The following is a 20530-nucleotide window of genomic DNA, read 5'->3' as shown; positions in this document are numbered from 1 at the left end:
TGTGTTTATTTTTGTTAAATGCTAACCACAATCATTTCACCAATAGATAATGGGCAATGTTTGACACATTTGCATGGTGTGATCTGACTGGAAAATTATTAAACATAAATTATATTCATGGAAGAATGATGGCATCCTGGAGGAAGGATGCCAAAACTTGGTTGATGACTCTTACTGTGGCAATAGCTACCTGTAGCTACCAGTGTCTACAAAGTGTTTTGCAAATAACATGAGCTTTTTCTGCCTGTCCTCTCACCAGTCACTGAACCCCAGCTAACAAACAGGGTATTCTAGTGTTGGCTTAGGAATGCATTTAGCACAGCCACATAATTCTTGGTCGTTAAGCAGTGTGAGCTCATGCTTCTCCTCAAATGATTGTGCAGATATTCTTTCTGTTGCATTTTTGCAAGGTTGAGAAAAAAGTTGAATGATGACCATCATTTACTACATGAACAAACTTTGAGATATTAGAGGCTAATATTATCCCTCCTGGTATGAACCAAATCCTTTTTAAGGCAACATCTGTTTACAAAGAATGCTATTCTCATAGCTTGTTCAGCTTATGTGACTTTGTCAAATAACATGTTTCCTTTCCATCCTTCATCTGCATTCTTCATGTAATGTGAACCAAATGGCTGTATGTTTGGACAGCAGGGGACTCCTATTTAATACAAATGAGATACAATGGAATGAAGGTGCCCCAGTTCAGCAGCATTTAACCTCCTCTCAACACACCACTGTGGCCTCCTACTTTTTCCTGCAGATCTGATCTTTCATTGCTTGCAGTTTTCCATTCACAGAGGTATAAGTCCATTGGTGAAGTAGACCAACTCTTACTATACCCGAAGTCAATAGTTTTGCTTAATTATAATCACATTCTGCAAGCTCAGGAGTGTTGCATCCCAACTAGAAGGAAGTGCAGCAGGGGGGCCAGGAGACCTCCTTGGATGGATAAGGAGCTGCTCAGGAAAATTCAAAGGAAAAAAGAGGCTTACAAAAGGTGGAAGCAGGGACAGGCGGCCTGGGAAGAATACAGGGATGCTGTCCGGGAAGCTAGGGACCAGGGTTGGAAAGCTAAGGCCCAGTAAGAATTAAACTTGGCTAGGGATGTGAAAGATAACAGGAAGGGATTCTATAGATACATAGCGACTAAAAGACAGACTAGGGACAATGTAGGCCCCCTTCGGAAGATATCAGGAGAACTGGCTACCCTGGATTTGGAGAAGGCTGAGGTTCTTAATGACTTCTTTGCCTCAGTCTTCGCTGGCAAAGGCTCTGACCGCACCACCCAAGTCTTGGAAGGTGGGCCCAGGGGTTGTGAGAATGAAGACCCTAGGCCCACTGTAGGAGAGGATCTGGTTTGAGACCACCTTAAGAACCTGAACATGCACAAGTCCATGGGACCCAATGAAATCCATCCGTGGGTCCTGAAGGAGCTGGCGAATGAAGTTGCTAAGCCACTGGCCATCATATTTGAAAAATCATGGCAGTCAGGTGAAGTTCCCGATGACTGGAAAAAGGGAAATATAACCCCCATTTTCAAGAGGAAAACGGATGACCCAGGGAATTACAGACCAGTCAGTCTCACCTCTGTGCCTGGCAAACTCTTGGAGCAGATTCTCCTGGAAGGCACATAAAAAATGTCAAGGTGGTTGGTGACAGCCAGCATGGCTTTACTAAGGGGAAATCCTGCCTGACCAATTTGATGGCCTTCTATGATGGGGCTACGGAATTGATGGACAGGGGCAGAGCAGTTGACGTCATCTCCCTGGACTTGTGCAAAGCGTTTGACATGTCCCACATGACATCCTTGTCTCCAAATTGGAGAGACATCAATTTGATGGGTGGACAACTCGGTGGATAAAGAACTGGCTGGATGGCTGCACGCAAAGAATTGTGGTCAATGGCTCAATGTCCGGCTGGAGACCAGTAACGAGTGGTGTCCCTCAGGGATCGGTGTTGGGACCGGTCTTGTTCAACATCTTTGTCAGTGGTGACATGGACAGTGGGATTGAGTGCGCCCTCAGCAAGTTTGCTGATGACACCAAGCTGTGTGGTTCGGTTGATACGCCGGAGGGAAGGGATGCCATCCAGAGGGACCTCGACACGCTTGTGAGGTGGGCTGATGCCAACCTTATGAAGTTTAACCATGCCAAGTGCAAGGTCCTACACCTGGGTCGGAGCAATCCCAGGCACAGCTACAGGTTGGGCAGAGAAGAGATTCAGAGCAGCCCTGCAGAGAAGGACTTGGGGGTGTTGGTTGAAGAGAAAATGAACATGAGCCAGCTTCAGTGTGCGCTCGCAGCCCAGAAAGCCAACCGTATCCTGGGCTGCATCAAGAGGAGCGTGACCAGCAGGTCAAAGGAGGTGATCCTGCCCCTCTACTCTGCTCTCGTGAGACCTCACTTGGAGTATTGTGTGCAGTTCTGGTGTCCTCAACATAAAAAGGACATGGAACTGTTGGAACAAGTCCAGAGGAGGACCACGAGGATGATCAGGGGACTGGAGCACCTCCTGTGTGAAGACAGGCTGAGAAAGTTGGGGCTGTTCAGCCTGGAGAAGAGAAGGCTGCATGGAGACCTCATAGCAGCCTTCCAGTATCTGAAGGGGGCCTACAAGGATGCTGGGGAGGGACTATTCATCAGGGACTGTAGTGATCGAACAAGGACTAACGGGTTAAAAGTTGAACAGGGGAAGTTTAGATTGGCTATAAGGAAGAAATTCTTTACTGAGAGGGTGGTGAGGCACTGGAATGGGTTGCCCAGGGAGGTTGTGAATGCTCCTGGCGGTATTCAAGGCCAGGTTGGACAGAGCCTTGGGTGACATGATTTAGTGTGAGGTGTCCCTGCCCATGGCAGGGGGGTTGGAACTAGATGATCTTAAGGTCCTTTCCAATCCTAACTATTCTATGATTCTATGATAAGCAATTTTGAATACAAGACATAAAAATATGTTTGCTTGAATGCATTCAAAAAGTTATGCAATAGAAGCATAACTAAAAATACAGACATATTTCAATACCTTTTGTATCAAATTGTTTTGGATTTTTTTTCCTCTTCTCTCTCAATATAGACTGCTTTGTCTCAGCAGTCTCTCAGTAATTCTCTTTTTGGCCCAAGAGCTAGTTGTCTGCTCTTCCTGGACATTAAATAAACTTTGTATTTCAGGATAACTTTCAAGCACCTTTTAATTGGATAATAACAAACCCTTTAATTTGCTGACCCATATTCTACCTGAAGACAAACTGGGAGGTCTTTTCAGATAAGCATTTTGGCAGTTAATGTTGTACTGAAGTACTTTTATTAGCACTGAATAAATAGCTCAAAACACTTCAACAAGTAAATAAGAAAGAAATCATTAAATTATCTGTGCAATTTACTACCTTAGTAAATTACAAACAAAAACTATTTCATGAGTAGCTGGAAAAATGAAGCCTAATTTCCTACGGATTTGTGTTACATGCCTTCATTAGCTCAATCTCCTCACTGCAGTTTAATCATCTCCTTTGCTATCTGCTTTCTGTTTGATTGAACGAAAAGTAGCAGGGTGCATTGGTCAAATGGATGCTGCATCATAGAATAGAAACACAGCTATGTTAAAATTACCTTTCCTTCCTAGTGAAACTACTTTGTTCTTTCTATACACGATTTTCCTAAAGTTTCAGGGAATAAATGTGTTGAAGGTTTTTCTCTCTCTCTGTCAAACATACTTGAGATCTATATTATCTTTTAAAAAATATGTATAAAATCTCCACCACTTTGTCAAAATAATGGGGAAAACCAAAACCAAACCAAAACCAAGAATCATAGAATCATAGAATAGTTAGGGTTGGAAAGGACCTTAAGATCCAACCCCCCTGCCACAGACAGGGACACCTCCCACTAAACTGTCACTCAAGGCTCTGTCCAACCTGGCCTTGAGCACTGCCAGGGATGGAGCATTCACGACTTCCTTGGGCAACCCATTCCAGTGCCTCACCACCTTTACAGTAAAGAACTGCTTCCTTATATCCAATCTAAACTTCCCCTGTGCAAGTTTGAACCCATTCCCCCTTTTCCTATCACTACAAAGAAGAAAGACAGAGAGGCTTGGTGTGTAAATAAGTGTTGTTTCCTTGCAAAAAACTGGCAAAAAATACCTACTCTTACAGGAGACTACATGAACATTTCTCCAAAATTCTCTTAGGATCACAGACTGGTTTGGGTTGGAAGGGACTTTAAAGCTCAACCAGCTCCAACCTCCTGCCATGGGCAGGGACACCTTCCACTAGACCAAGCTTCTCAAAACCCCATCCAGACTGGCCTTGAACACTGCCAGGGATAGAGCAGCCACAGCTTCTCTGGGCAAACTGTGCCAGAGTCTTCTCAAAATATACCTTGAAGTTGTCAGAAATGTTCTTCTCAGTTATTTGCATAACTGCACAGTGCTGGACACATTTCAACATTTAACACCTCTGTCTGAAATATTTGGGAGACTTCTGCACACTTTTTTATTTCCAAATCAAACCTGGCACAAATATGTTCCTATTCTTCAATGTGAAAAAAGGTAATTAAAATTAAATGCAATCTCAAGGCAAGATAGTCAAGAATTTATGACAAACAAATTCTTTACTAATGCCTTTGGGCACTGTCTTGTGATTATGTCAGCTTCAGCCTGGCCAAAGTCCTGCAGGGCTCCCTCATAAAAGTTGGTCCAGAACTGCAGCTGGAAAGGCCTCTGTGATTCCATGTTGTTTTCAAACATTAAATTAAGAAGTTTGTTCTGCCAGTTTTCTAGTAAACTTCCCAAACTGATTTTCCGGATATTAGGGGGAGCCTTTGCTGCTGGCAGAGCCATACAGAAATGGACATATTTTGAGAAGAAAGAAGACTTTGGTCCCCTGTGCTGCTCTGGGAAGGAGTAGGCCTATGGAAAACTCACCAGAAATCTGCTGAGAAGAAAGTGGGCTATTGCTAAGTCCACTCTTAGCTGGACTGAGCACTTCTTTCCAAAGGTCTGCTGTGCTGTTAGAATAAAACTCAGTAAGAATGTTTTGGCCATTTCTAATCCTTACAGGAACCATTCACTGTTGTTGGAAATATTTGCCTCTGGGCTAAGAGCAGTCATACATGTCAACTGGATCCAGGACACTTTGGCACAAAAAAGTATGCCAAAATAAGGCTGAAGAAAAGATGTTAATTGCTATCCAGCAGAGAAAAAGTGACATTATTGGCACAAGAAAACATATTTCAAGAGGTGGTCTGGAATCTTTTTTGCAGCCTACTTGAATTCCACTGCTTTGTGAGAAGAGATCATGCTGGATTTTTTATTTCATATGAAGGACATATGTTAAATACAACATGAACTCTCAGCTTCAAATTCCTTTATACTAGTGGAAGTCAAACAAATGGAGTTAACTTTAGTTATCTCCACAGCCTTCTGCATCTGGTTTATAGAGCTTAAACAAAACTGCTGCATAGCTCTTCTCATACATTTAAGAGAACTGCCACATAAATGAAGTGAAGGAAAAAGTGGGTCACATCTTTGGCAACCTATTTTCGTTTCCTCTATTTTTTGTCTCAGAGTCAGTGCCTTCAACATTTCCTTGTATGTACAAAACAATTAATAAAAAACCAAACCTTACAGTGGAGGCAACCATACAACTAAAATGGCTTCACTTTACTAGTGAGGCAAATAGGTAAAAATGGGCAAGAGCCTGTAAAAACCCCAATATCTTACCACATATGGTGTGAACTGATAAAATTAGAGTAGGTGATGTGTAGATAATGTCTGGGAAATGTTAACAATAAAACTGTATCTGCTGAAGGCCTCCAAGGTTTAAATAAATATTCCAAGTAAATGTTATGAAAACTTCTACTCGGCTCATGAGCACCTGTTCCAAGAAGGCTAAACGTGGTAGAGTTTATTTACATGAATCCCATTCTGATCTTCAATAAAAATAAAGTACAGGCTGTGTTGGATAGGATAGTATCACTCACCCAGCAGGATAGGGTACACATCCCAATCACCTCAGAGATATGCCCAGCCTGTGGAAACAGAAGATATTGTTCCCCTAAGAAAGCAACCAAAATTTTGTTCTATGAATGCTCCAGTTTTGCATTCTCCAGAGTGCTTAAAAATATAGGTTTGACTGATCCTCCTGTAGGAGAGAATTCAGTTCAGTTTATTCCCTTTAGGAAAGATATGGAAACCTAAAGGGAGGGGAACATGTTCTGTAATGCTGTGTCCACACACAACACCAAAAAGGCCACCTGGGCAGCAGGGAGAGCTTTCCCCTGATCCTGGCCCAGCAGGACACTGCTCTTTGCTTTGTGGACCTGATGCTTGCCTTGAGTTAAACACAGCCTGGCTTGAAAGAGAGCAGGTTTAGTGAGGTGAAAGGAAGGTAGAGTTGGGACAGTGAAGCAGGTCTGTAATATTTCTGGGTCTGGTGGACCTAGCAAAGATGGGGAAAGGGTCAGAAGGAGGTTTCAGGTACTGCAAAATGGGAAAACATTTCTTGAGAAACTACAGGAACAAGATTTCTTTCTTCATCTCCCATCTCCCCAAGAGCTCTCTTCCTTACACAAAATTCCCAGACGCTCTGCTGTACCTCACCACTTGTGCAGAATGTATGGCCTAAGGAAAAGGACAGAGGAAGAAAGAAGGTAAGGTAGAGGACCATCTCTTGTGAGATTCTGGACATCGAGCTTGTCTCAGACACCACCTACATTCCATAGAGTCAGAGACAGGAAACTGAGAGTGTTTCAGATACCATTTGCGTTTGACCATGGGAGGCCTTGAGCTTAAATGAAGCAAATAACAAGGATGTTAGCTCTCAATACTGTATAGATAGGATTGTTTTGACCTTTTGTTTGGAGCTGATAAGCCTCCACAGGAATGTGAAAAATGCTTAACTCAGCGGATGAATTGAATAGCAAACACCAAAATATGAGAGCAATGACCACCCAGAGGACTCTCAGGGAACACCAGCTTTGGAACTGTGCAAGTGCTCACTAAACTACGCCCATCATTATCATAGTAACACCTCTCTTCGCTTCAAATGCAAATTATGGATAACACCCCAAAGAATACGATCATAAAAGTGCAGAGCTCAGGTCAGAGGGCGATCTGTCACCACTGCCTATACCCTGGGTAAAGAGGACCAACAAAACATCGCTGGATCCATGGGTGGTGATACTTGTTCTCTCTTTCTCTCCCTTTCTGTCTCTCTTCTCTTTTTTATTGAATATTGACTGAATCTAAGTAAAACCACATGGCACTGGGCTCGCTTATCCAGTTAATCGCTGTTTAGTTATATCTAACCACATGCCTTGTATTTTGTATTAATAAATCATAAAAACGGTTTGTTGGCATCATTTCACCTTAATTCAATGCAAGAGTATCATGAACTTGATCGTTGGTCCCAAGGGGAGGAGGTAGTCCTAAATGACTCCTTTCTGGATGTGATATTTCCTCTCATCAAGGGAAGGACAGAAATGCAGCTGGGCTAAAGATCCAGCAGAAGAGCACAGGGAGTTGTACTTGATGCTACCCTGTGCAGATGGACCTCGATAGAGATCAAAACCAGCTGGAGGAGGGAAAGGCAGAGGAGCAGGCTTTGGCCAGCCTGGGGTGGACTGGCTGGGGTTGGGATGGCAGTGCCTCCACAAGCATGGTTCCATGGCCACCCTCGCTGCTTAAGAGTCCCTGCAGTTTGGAGGCCCCTGTGTGATGAACACAAAGAATGGCTAAAACCAGCTTTCTTATCATTGCTTACCTCCACCCCTATTGCTCTAGACTTCATTTACGATTTGCTTGAAGTCCCACTGTTTTATTTAAAAATTAACAAATTCTTTAAAAAAAATTAACAGCGGTCCTTAATAGACCTAAGTTTCCATAACACCTGACTTTCAAGTGGAAATGATCCTTTCAGCGTGGTCAATCACCAGTGCACATTGTGGCTCAGGCAGTGGAATCAGACCTTGATGCTGTAATTTCAAGACATTTTGAGGTGAAATAGTGGTGGAGACAATGTAGAAAGCAAAAGCAGATGCTGGGGCAGAACTGCCTCTCTCTGGGCCAGCTTATGCCATTATCTGTCTGAGAGAACTAAGCCATTCAATTCACCTGAAAAAATCACTTTCTTATAGATACAAACCATGACACAACAAAGCAAGTAGAACCAAACCTAAGTGACACACATTTTCAATTCTTGGTCTTCAAAGACTAAGAAACTGAAATCCCAACTGAATCACATTTCTCAGGTTTTAGTTTAAATGAATGTCTTCAGTTTCATAAACCAGTTTGCTTTCCAGATGATAGTGTGTCAGGTTTCATATTTATGACTGAGTTACAGACTCCAAATTATATAAATAATATGGAACCATGAGCATGTTCTACATTTGTAGCAATTTTTACTTTGTAGAAATATAAAAAGAGGTATTTGCATTTGATTAATAAGTTTTAGCTTGGTTGCATAACTGTGCCATTAACTTTTTTTTGTGTTCATTTAGTATAAATTAAATGGCAAAGAATGCCTCATTGCATCCATGTAAATTACTCCAACAAGAGTTCCTCTATTTACTGGATAAGCAAACTGCTCCTGTGCTGCAAAACTTCTGGGAAATACTGAAGGACAAGAAATACAGAAACTTTTGCTCTTTGCCAGGCTGTGGGTCTATCTATAAACAGGTGAAACTGATGGGGGAAGTAACAGTGAAGAATGGTCAAAACATCATGTTTTTGCATGCTCATGCCTGTTTTGTGCATGATCCAGTTTTAAACTGGACACTAAAGAGGATGTGAACAGTACATTGTATCTGCTAACATCATAATATGATAAAATAATATCTGAGGATTTTTTCCCCAATATTACCAATTCAATGGCTACATTTTCCACCGGTAGGATAGGATTTTCTTTAATTTATCTACATCATTACATATGACATTCCCAGATCATTTACTAAATACAGAAATTTTACCATCAGATGTGGTCTCTTTGATAGAAAGAACAGATTCATTTAACTTTTGGAAAGCTGGTAGTATGCATAAACTCCTTTGTTGTACTTACAAATTGCCAACCTCAATGACCCAGGGTTAAAAAAGTATTAAGTTGAAATAAGCTAAAAATATCAACAACTCGGGTACTACTGAAACATCATGCTTCCCTTGGCGCAAAAGCAATTTCATTCATCTGCACCACTTCCTTTCATTTTTATTAGCTGTCCAAATCTTGGAGTCAGCTCTGCAAATCCCAGCCCTACTTTTTTTAATTTGATAGGTCACACTGAAAACTGATAAAAGATGCTTGTGTTTTTCCCTGCTACATTTGCAGTGCTGCCAACCGCAAATTTAAAGAAAACAAGAATATAATCCCCATAGCATTGAAATGGAGTAGAAGCGATGAAGAAGAAAAAAAAGAGTGAGTTATTCATATCTGACTTGGGACTTCTCAGTTCTGAAACAATAATTGTCTCACATTCTTCATACTTTGCAAGTAAAAAAGACAGAAGCCTTGCTTTTAAAGCGAGGGGAGATTCTTATGAAATAGAAAAGTGTTAGCTTTCTCTCAGCCGGAATCTTGAGGCTTTAAGAAAAAAACATAAGTAGTGAGGCTTGTGATGAAATTGTGAGAGCTGGCAACACCTCAATCAAGCTTGTTCTTCATTTCAATTGAAGTTGAAAGGAAAAATGCCAAAACCATACTTCTGGTGCAAAAAGTGATAAACCAGCAGGAAATAGTCTTGTCCAGTCAGCCTTTTTTATTCCTGAAATGAAAGACAAGCATCTTATAAAAGGTCTGCTCAGAGTTCTAATGAAGTCAAATTGCAAAATTGGCTCTCACTGACTCTGGCATTACAATAGTGTGCTCATTTAAGAGGTTGTTCAAGGGAAGAGAAAGAAATCTGCAACCAAACTGAAATATGGGTATTCTTGAACATGGTAAGTCTGTAGCTCTTTAAAAGCTGGCTGATGAAGACAAATTTTTTTCTTAATGCCTCCTTACCAATGTGAGCATCTGTTACTGGCTTTGCTGTGAAATATTCAAAAATTATACTGAAAACTGTTTTTCTGTTTATGTTTAAGAGAAGATGGATTAACCCAACTAAATTAAATGTTTAATAGAAGTTGAATTTAGCAGGCTAAAGTTTTGTAATCTATAAAAAGAAAGTGAGTTTATTGGGTAAGGGGTACAGACCTAATGGACTCATAGAATCATAGAATAGTTAGGGTTGGAAAGGACCTTGAGATCATCTAGTTCCAACCCCCCTGCCATGGGCAGGGACACCCCACACCAAACCATGCCACCCAAGGGTCTGTCCAACCTGGCCTTGAATACTGCCAGGAGCATTCACAACCTCCCTGGGCAACCCATTCCAGTGCCTCACCACCCTCTCAGTAAAGAATTTCTTCTTTAGATCCAATCTAAACTTCCCCTGTTCAAGTTTTAACCCGTTACCCCTTGTCCTGTCACTACAGTCCCTGATGAACAGTCCATCCCCAGCATCCCTATAGCCCCCCCTTCAGATACTGGAAGGCTGCTATGAGGTCTCCACGCAGCCTTCTCTTCTCCAGGATGAACAGCCCCAACTTTCTCAGCCTGTCTCCATACAGGAAGTGCTCCAGTCCCCTGATCATCCTCGTGGCCCTCCTCTGGACTTGTTCCAACAGTTCCATGTCCTTTTTATGTTGAGGACACCAGAACTGCACACAATACTCCAAGTGAGGTCTCACGAGAGCAGAGTAGAGGGGCAGGATCACCTCCTTCGACCTGCTGGTCACGCTCCTCTTGATGCAGCCCAGGATACGGTTGGCTTTCTGGGCTGCGAGCACACACTGAAGCCGGCTCATGTTCATTTTCTCATTGACCAACACCCCCAAGTCCTTCTCCGCAGGGCTGCTCTGAATCTCTTCTCTGCCCAACCTATAGCTGTGCCTGGGATTGCTCCGACCCAGGTGTAGGACCTTGCACTTGGCATGGTTAAACTTCATAAGGTTGGCGTCATAAGATAAGTTAAAATAGTGTAGGTTTAAGGGTAAATATGGCACCATGATAAATAGCATATAATACTGTGTACTCATTACCTTTAAAACATGACGGAAATGCTGGTGTCACGTTGTATTCCACGTCGCAATATGCTGTCTACAGGTGATGTCTTAACCAATGCAAGGTCAAATTACTGTCAAAAATGCCTGTGCAATCACCTGTACTCCAGCTCTGTGTGCCCACCACATCTTTCTCATTAGCATTGTCAATTATACAGTCTCAGAGCTCTAGGATCTGCTTGTAAAGCTGTGAAAAAAGCGTGAAAGGGGTAATCCTCAATTCCCGTAAGTGCAGACACATCGCATTAGGAATGCAGTAGCTAAAATGATAAAATAATGCTAGTCTAACAGGACAGCCACAGGTCATCTAGCCCAAAGAGGGCCAACTTTAAAGTTAGATCAGGTTGCCTGAGGTCTTGCCCAGTCTAATTTTGTGTATCTCCAAAGATGGTGGTGATGCCACAGCCTCTTTGGACAACCACTTCCAGTGCTTGACCACTCTCACTGTGAAGAATGTGTCTGTTCTTTCCCAGTGGTTCAGTGACTCAGTTCAGTAAAAGAGGAGGTTACACCAAGCATTAGAGCCGAAGAAGAGAGGCAGCATGTGTGCTAGGTAGATGCTAGGTCAAGTGGCATCAAGGCACAGAGAAGATGGCTTTCAGCACTGTGAGGTCATTTAGGTCATATGCTGGGTGGTAGCAATGGGAGTGCTAGTGCTGAGCCAGCCTGGAGGATGATGTCTGAATGTGTAAGTAACAGAGTTACACTGGGAGATTTTCTTTCTATGTTTTTGAAGGTGAAGATATTCTATTTAAGGCCACTTCATCTTGAGGTCAAGATCGTATGCAAGGACTTCTGTAGCTTACACTATGTTGAGGGATATGTAAAGAGTTTGCATAGCCAGTTGCATCCTTTGTAAAACCCCTTGTAAACTTGGGTTGACTATCAGGAATGGCCATTTACAGTTTCTTCCCTAGCCTGGGGGAGATTACTGGGAATTAGTGATGCTGCTGAGCCACCCAAAGTGTAATGTGGCTTGCCAAATTGCTCTGGGAAGCTGTGTTGCTTGCTTGTAGTCAGACTTCCAACACAGCATCAGTTGTCACAGAAATTGATTCCTGACTCTGTGTTGCAGCAGCAGCGTTACAGGCCTGAGGCTCTCTCCTTGTTGTCTGCTTGTTTTTTTCTGCCAATAATAATTCAATTATATTAACAAACATGCTTTCTGTACTACATAGTTGCTTTAGGGCACAACCAGAAGTTGGGACTGCCTCATGCCATATTTTCTCTGTGTGCACTGCCAACCCATATGCTACTCATTCAGGGAGATCAGCTTTAGTTCTGCTGCTTTAACTGAACTGTGAAGGGCAGTACTGATCTTACACGTTTAAATCTGATGATGTATAAAGAAGTAGAACCTTATTTTTGCCATTTTTTTGGGGTCCAATTTCTAGCTGAGAGGGCTCATTGATTTCAGTGGAATCATACAAGTAATTAATCTTCTTTTTGTGTACAGTAAGACCTACTCTGTAGACAAATAAAAACCCATTTAAGGGAAGTGTTCACCACTTATTTTACCATGACAATTCCAGAGAGGACGGGAGTTGATTTGTAAGGTCAAGAAACCAGGTAACACAGCAAAGTAACATTCTTTTTTTACTTCAAGTGTTTGCAGAAAAGATGATAGAGGTTCTTTTATGCATGCCAGACTAAAAAAGTCCATTTTAAGAAACTGGTTTTTTCCTACAGAAAAACTGTAGAAAAATCTGCTTAAAGCCTCATGGTTTGCAATACTATCAGCTGTTGCCTGTAGCATCATTTCCAGACTGTTTTTCTTTTCTCCATAAATAATCAAGTCCATTTTGTTCGAAGTATTTTACATTACTTGACTCATGTACACGTTTAAAACATGCACACAAACGAATACACTGGGACGATTTTTTCCTTTGAGGTCACGACAAGGAAGTGAAGGAGACCAAGTCTGAAGACTCTTGATGTCAGTGATGGAGATTCAAAGGTTACTGGATAAAGCTCTAAGCCTGTGATAAGCTCTGATGTGTGAACATATTAGATCAACTGAGAATGTGTCAAGGTCTATAATGTTACCAAGAAACTTCAAAACCTCTGTGGATTAGGAAAACCATTCCCATGGCTTACTTTGCCCATTGAGCAAACATTGTCCTCTCAAAATTGGATAACTATGGGACATTACAAGTCTAGAGGTTCTAGGTTATTTCTTTCTGACAGTGTAGTTTGGTCCTCATGGGGTATTAGGTAATTATTTTGATTTCATTTCTAGCTTCACCTTCATCTTCAGTCTTTGCAAACTCAGAAAATTAGACAAATCAGTTTTGTTGTACCTCTTGGTGCCCCCATGATTCTAGAAGATAGAGTTAATTTCGGCAGAAGACGTATTTTTTTATCAATTGCACTCCAGTGACGAAATGTGGATTTCTGTTAAGCCTGAACAGAAATAAATACAGGGGGTGGAGGTGGGGGTGGGAGTAGGAAGGGGAGATGCTACTAGGTTTTTTTCCCCAGTAGTTAGCATGGGAGAAAATGGGAATTGGCAATCTTGATACAATAATGATTGCAAACTTAACCCAGCACTGACCTTCAGGTCAAGTACAATTACAGAAATTAAAGAAAAAACAAGTAGTCTACGAAACATAAAACAAAACATACCAACTAGAATTATACCTACACAGAAAAAGCCTTTGTGTATGAGCTGTAAGGCTGATGCACTAACCATCTCAGGGAAAATGCTGACTATTATTTTTTTAATCCCAAATTCTCTGATCACTTTCCCTGAGATAAAATGTTTGTTGGAACTTGCTGTATTCCTACCAGGCTTTTAATTATCCTACTGGGATGCTATTTACAGCCAGCATTTTAGGGCGAGTCTTGAAGGTGCTGTTGCCATTAACATTAATGATGTGTGCATGCTGTGAAGATAACAATAATCCCGCTGCAGATTAAATACTTGGTGCTGTCAAAACCTTTTCCTAATGCTGTAAATCTGAAGGCATTCAAAATGGGTGTAGGAGTTGTTTTGGGTTTTTTCTCCATATGAGTAGTTGCAGTATTTTTGATTGCTTTGGATGGACAAAAAGATCTCTCCAAGACTGATGTCTGCCAGAAAGCATGGTTATGAATGGGTGGCCTGGTTAGTGTAGGTGTTCAAGATTTTGAAAGCCACACCAAAGAGTCTTTACACTGTATTCTTGTTGGAGCTCATGTAGTTAGAATGAATAAAAACCTAGACATTTTAATTCTTCAATTTAATTTAAACCCACTGTCAGATTGCTGGCAGCCCATTCTGCACTGATATTCATTTAACTCTGTCAGTTTTGTGAGTTGTTGATAAAACCAGAGTGTGATCCCATGAAAAAAATTACTGCTCTCCTTTCTGAATATAAGCTTCTCCATGCACTAAGCGCGGTAGTTTTGTTCTTGATGGATGTGTTCTATCTGTAGCTGAACACAAAGCTAATGTAAAGAATTTCAACATCAGACTTCTAGACATGCTGTGCTGGTCTACAATGAAATTAAAGTTCAGATAATTGCATGAGGAATTGATAAACGTGTTTCAGATAGAGGGACCTAACTGGGTAGGTATCCTCTGCTCTGGCGACCTCTGCTTTGTAACTAAGCCAATATGGGAATCCAGAAAGTGACAAAAATACTGCTGAAATACTCACATCTTCAAGCTAGATAGTAAACCAAGACATTTAGGAGAAAGATGTCCCCAGTTGTCACTCTCAGTCCTTTGCTTGCAGCTACCATCTGCAAAGAAGGCTCTTCTTTAATATTATTTGAAAATGCCTTTGAAAAAGGGAGAGGAAATGCAAGCAGTGCGTCAGGAAAAACACTGGGAAGAAACCCAAATTTATTCAGGGCCATTCTATCAAGTGCAGAGCACTGAAAAGCTTTCTGAGTACATGAACTAGGCAAAACACAGAAGAGCAGATCTCCATGTAAAATAGCGTATTTCCATACGTCACATATTTCCATGTAAGTCACGTGAGACCAGGGATTGACCTCTCCTTTAATGTTTATATTATTTATCTTTAAAACAATACACAGGTTTTGCAAGTGGAACTGAAAAGCACTCAAGAATATTTATATTGCAGCAGGAGGGTCTTTTGATTGTGTGATTACGGCTCTTGCCTGCACTTCTAGATAGTGTTTCTGTGCATGAGGAAGTATCCATTACTGGTAGCCCAAAAAAGGAAGCACATAATAGTCCTTCCAGTGGGGTGTCAGGAAAATTTCAATGTACTCCCAGGCCCTTCACATGCACTCCTCAAAGAGAGGCCATGTACCTCCACAAGGAAGGCCTCTGAAGCTGGAGATGAGAGTATATTGGGTAATAAGTCATTCAGGGTCCCTGCAGAGAATTTCTCCCAAACCAGCCCACATGTCTCAAACCCATCACATGCTGCAAGTACAGTGAATGTAAAGGGTCCTTGGGCAGCGCCTGGCCATGCTGTGGCAGGAAGTGGCAAAGTGGGGAAAGTGGCAGAAGGGAAAAGCAAGTCATGTCTGGTGGGTGATGCAGTCCTGAGGACACCTGAAGAGAATCTCCTGAGTGAAGCCTTGAAGGTCATGGGGGCAATGGAGGCATCTTTCTAAACTAGATCCTCCACTTAATGCACGGTTACTTGGTTTCTCAGCTTTATACAATGAGGCTCATTTTCTATCGTGTATGTACTGTGGTTCCCTAGTAGCTTAGTCAAAGAATACTGCTATTAAGACAGTTGTGAACACAAGAAGGAACAAGTGGTAACAACTAGACTAATTGCATATTTCTGAGCCTCCATCCCCTGCAGAGGTGCCTACACATCCCCTGAGCACCTTCAAGTCTTGACCCTGGTACTTGCAGGTAGAAGAGTATACTCCAATCCCATGGTATTCACATCTTGCCTCTCAGCTGACTGTTTCATATGGAAAACCTTTTCCTATTTCTTTCCTTCAGACTAAATTAGGGCTCACAAAATCTTGGTGCACCTTTACCTTCATGGTGCACACACCTGTGTGTACAGACATGGGTAGAACTGAGGGTAGCATACAGTCTGCCTACAATGCAGGGACTCTAAGATCTCTTAGAGTTGAACAGATGAATTGCAAAGTTGCGCCTTATCAAAAATCACATTTGCCTAAGCCCATCATCATCTGACTGAAAGGCTTTGTTTGCTGTTCTGCTTTTAAATAGCAAGATATGCATGGAATTTGGATGGACAAAATAGTTCAGAATATTCTAGATGCTGCAGATGCTAGCTGTGTGCAGTTCAGAGCACTTCTCTGCAGCCTGAGAGCCAAAATCTGCTTTGTACACTGGCACAATTACAGTCACTTACGTGAAGTGACAAGGCTGTAACTAATTGGACTAAGCATGCAAACTTTCACTGCACGTAGCCAAAGACAAGCTCTGGCTCTGAATGTTTTTCCCTAAATAGTTTTTCATGGTACCTGGTTTCATTTAGCCCAAACAATGCATTTTTTGTCTACAGACACTAAAAATAGTTCACGTACTAATTAAAAAAAAACAAGCTGTGACAGAAAACAATAAAGGCAAGGAAATGGAAAAGCGTTTTTACATAACCAGCAGCTTCCCTGGCACCATTTCTAGCTATGAAGAGGGTTATTAGCAAGCCTAGAATTATATAAACAGTTTCCTCTGTCAGCCAGTGTACAACAGAATCATCATTTACTTTCAAATAATTCAAGTCAGCAAAATCCACCCTTTCACCAGAGCAGTGGACAGGTTGGCAGAAGTTCTTAAAAGTGGGATTATGATCAGAAAAAATACTCTCTTTCTCAACAGTTCAGTGCCCTAATTTCATAAACTCACTGTTATTCCTGCTTTCTTCATTGACAAAAAAGAGAATGCTTATTGCCACTTGCAGAGCACGCTCATCGGTTGCAGGAGGGGGAGCTGCATTCTTCTCTGCAAAATGCGCCATCATCAAAATCATCCAATAAATCGAAGATGCTGAATTGTTGCTGCTGGACTTTGTAACTGAGAAAGAAATAAACAGATTGAGTTTTGGACTACGCTAATACTGGTTGTAGTTTAAAGCAGGAGGGCAAATTTGTTCTGGAGTTAATGAGAAATAAACAGTCTTAGCCACTTTTGGCATGAATTTAAATAACAAATTTGAGGATAAGCTCTTCATCTTTTCAGCCTGATATCCTGCTGAAAAAGGAGCTGACAGGGCCTAAATCAGGGATGATATTTGCCCTAGATCTGGCAGAAACCCATGGATGCTCCGAGGCAATGCAAGGAGAGGCTGGTGGCTGCAATGTGTGGCTGAGGGTGAGGGATCTGCGTCTCAGGGAGCCCTTGGGCACACTGGGAGGCCCCAGTTCAGTAAATCTTCCATGATTGCATAACTTGGAACGGATGAACAGTCCTACAGTGGGGTTATTATGTGCCTCAGGTTATGCAAGTGCTTAAGTGTTTTGCTGGATGGGGGCCCTAATCTCTCAGTGTCATTTTCTCGTATATTTAAAATGGTAATAATGATGCCCCCATGAGGAAGGGACGTAATTGAATTGGTCATGATTACAGAAAAGAGAGGATGTTTCACTACTAAAGAAAATAACCCAAAAGCAGGAGAAACAGGGAAGTATGTGGAACAATATCCTGGGATGCTTATTTTTATAAGAGGCACTTCTGTTCTGGAAAGTGTTTATGTTAAACTGACATCTTCTCTTACTCTGGCTGATCATGTACAATTATAAGGGAAAGCTACCCAGCAAGCCTTGCAGGAAGCTACCTTACAGACAGACTATCTGAATAACAAGCTGACTTTCCAGGACCAGGAGCTAGAAAACTTTATGCATCAGTAGTTATGTTACAAATGCTCTTCTTCAAACACAGTCAGGTACTTGGCATGTTCCCTTGTGAGTGGTCCTTGGGGAATATTGTTCTCAACATCACTAAGACAAATGACAATTGGAATGGCATAAAGACGACACTTTCAGATTATAATGGCATTTATAATTAAAATAAAATAAGATCTAACATGAGAAACTGCGACACTATTATGCCATAAGCCATAGGCTGTTTAAACAGACAGAAGATGTAGCTGTATCCTGCTAGAGTAAGGGGAATGTCGTACCATGTGCACCAGCTGAGACAGTCTCATCATTAATTGCTGCTGGTGGAGGCAGTCCTGCTCCTCTGCCCACCCTCCCCTTCCACATGCTAGCTCAGGTGTTTCATTTCAGTTCAGCAACCCTGAACCTGTAAAAAGAGAAACTTGGGGAATAAATAATAGGAAAATGAAGTTTTCCAGCCCTGATCCACTTAGATTTGGCATACAGATTTGTCTTGTTCTGCATGGAAGCTCAACAGCAGCTCTGTGTTCACCTCAGTAGTAGGACATTTTTTCATTAACTTATAGGGAGGGTGAAAGCCTTTAAAAATCATTTACAAATAACCTGAAAGATAGATAGATCTGCTATACTGCCACTAACCTCTAGAATTCAACAATTTCATGAATCATTACCAACCCCAACCAGAATCAATGGCTGTAATTAAGACACAGCAAGCCAATGTGTCTCCCATGGCAAGGCTGCACCCAACAGGACTGGGAGGGCAAAGCGAGTGGAAGTGTGCACAGTGAATGTGCCAGGTATTTAACTATAGACAGATACTCAGCATGCTCTTTCAGGAGCAATTCAAGGTAGAGCAGCTCAAACTAGTCACTGAAACAGCATTGTGCTTTCTGGGTAACAGCACAGGCTATGAAACTATACAAACCTTCTTTTATATATCATCTGCTGTGAACTTATACAGGCTGATTGTTACTGAAGACAAATTACTCCTCATTTTTCTTACATACAAAATGTTGCTATTGCTTTAAGCTGTCAGCTACACTAGCAAACACCATGATTCAGTTATTCCCCTTAGTAGGGATTATATCTTATCAGGAGAAAGTCTACTTTTTCAGAACAAGGGGAACAAGGGCCTCTTATGTCAAATTCAAGCTGTAGCTGACTGAGGTGCTCTCAGGAAGCATGATTCTGCATAGCAGGATGGAGATAGCCTGTAGCCTTTGTAGTCAAATCAGTCACCGTGTTGTCTCAATACAAAACGTGAGCAGGTTGCTTTTTAGAAGGTATTTCTGTAAAATAAATAGAGCTGTGTGCAAACATGGGTCTAAAAGAAAAAGAAATGCCCCACAGGATCTTTGAAGTCTTGGCATTTTGTTGCCATCGGATTAACCTTCTGGCAGCAAAGAAAAATGAGGTCTATTTGTGCAAGTTAGAACCTTCCAGAGAGTTTGCTCATGAGGAGGTGTGGGCATGTGGAATGCTGCGGGCTGACAGATAATGTATTTGAAAAGGACTTTGAAGTTGAGCTGAATAGTCCTTATATCAGGTTCTCAAAGTCACTGTGGCTGTAAGTTAAACTTGAAAAATAAGAGAGGTATTTTGCTATCAAACGTATATTTTGTTCCCAGACTGAAGCTTTTCCCAGTTGCAGGTGTTTTCAGTCATCTGCCTAATATTATGGGTAGATGTGCACCATAGGAATAGACAGAGTAAGAGCTTGGCTCTGCTGTATGTGCTTTATAGAGAGAGAGCATAAATAACCATGGTAGATAATAGAGTTGGTAAGCATGGCAAATAATAGAAAGTAGTTCTCTTTCTAGTTTACTGTTGGAGCTCATGTGGCTTGGTTTTGTCTTTGTGGTATTGCAAACCAAGGAGAACTCCATGTAAGGCATTGAGAACACTTTGGTTGGAAACAGGAAAACAATGGAACAAGACTCAGTGGAACCATTTACGTGCTGGAGAAATTAGTTGAAAAACATGTTTTACAGTCTTGTTTTCCTTCTCCTTTCTTAACGTATAATACTGCAGTTATATTTGAGCTTGGGAGTTGGAGTTTTGAGTACTGAAAGCTAAAATAGGGCAGAAATGTCAGAAAAGTACAAAAATGGCTGGCAACTGGAGATAGACTCCGGGTTTCAAAATCTGAGAGACAGAAGCAACACCTGCTTTTGAGAAGACTGCAATAGTCCTGAGATTTCCCCTTTGGGATTAAGAAGTATTTTGGCATAGAGGGCACATGTGGAACAGACGACTCTTTCTCATGTAATGCTCCTCCATGGATTACAAGGAAGATGGAGCAAGTGCTCTGCTAATTTCCCTAAGCTTTCCTACACAGGTAAGGCCTTTTGTATCAGCCTTGCCCAAAACTGCTTTTCCTCATAAAGACATCTGCATGACAAAAAGATAACCAATAGCAGGGCATGAGCAACACCTACTTTCTGTGGACCATCTCATGTAAAATTAGGAAGATATCTCTCCCTATTTTTCTGTAATTGCCTGTAAGAGTTTCAATGCCTGAGAACACATCATTGTGTTTCTTTGTCCTTACTCATGACTTACCTAGTGCTACTCCTAATAGCGAGGATCTACACTGAAAGGGAAAAAACCAATTATTTGTTGGAACAAACTGGGTGAGCTTGTTCTCTATTTTAAT

Source organism: Psittacula echo (assembly GCF_963264785.1).
Source record: "Psittacula echo genome assembly, chromosome: 2".
NCBI classification, from domain to species: domain Eukaryota; kingdom Metazoa; phylum Chordata; class Aves; order Psittaciformes; family Psittacidae; genus Psittacula; species Psittacula echo.
This window is presented reverse-complemented; position numbering follows the sequence as displayed.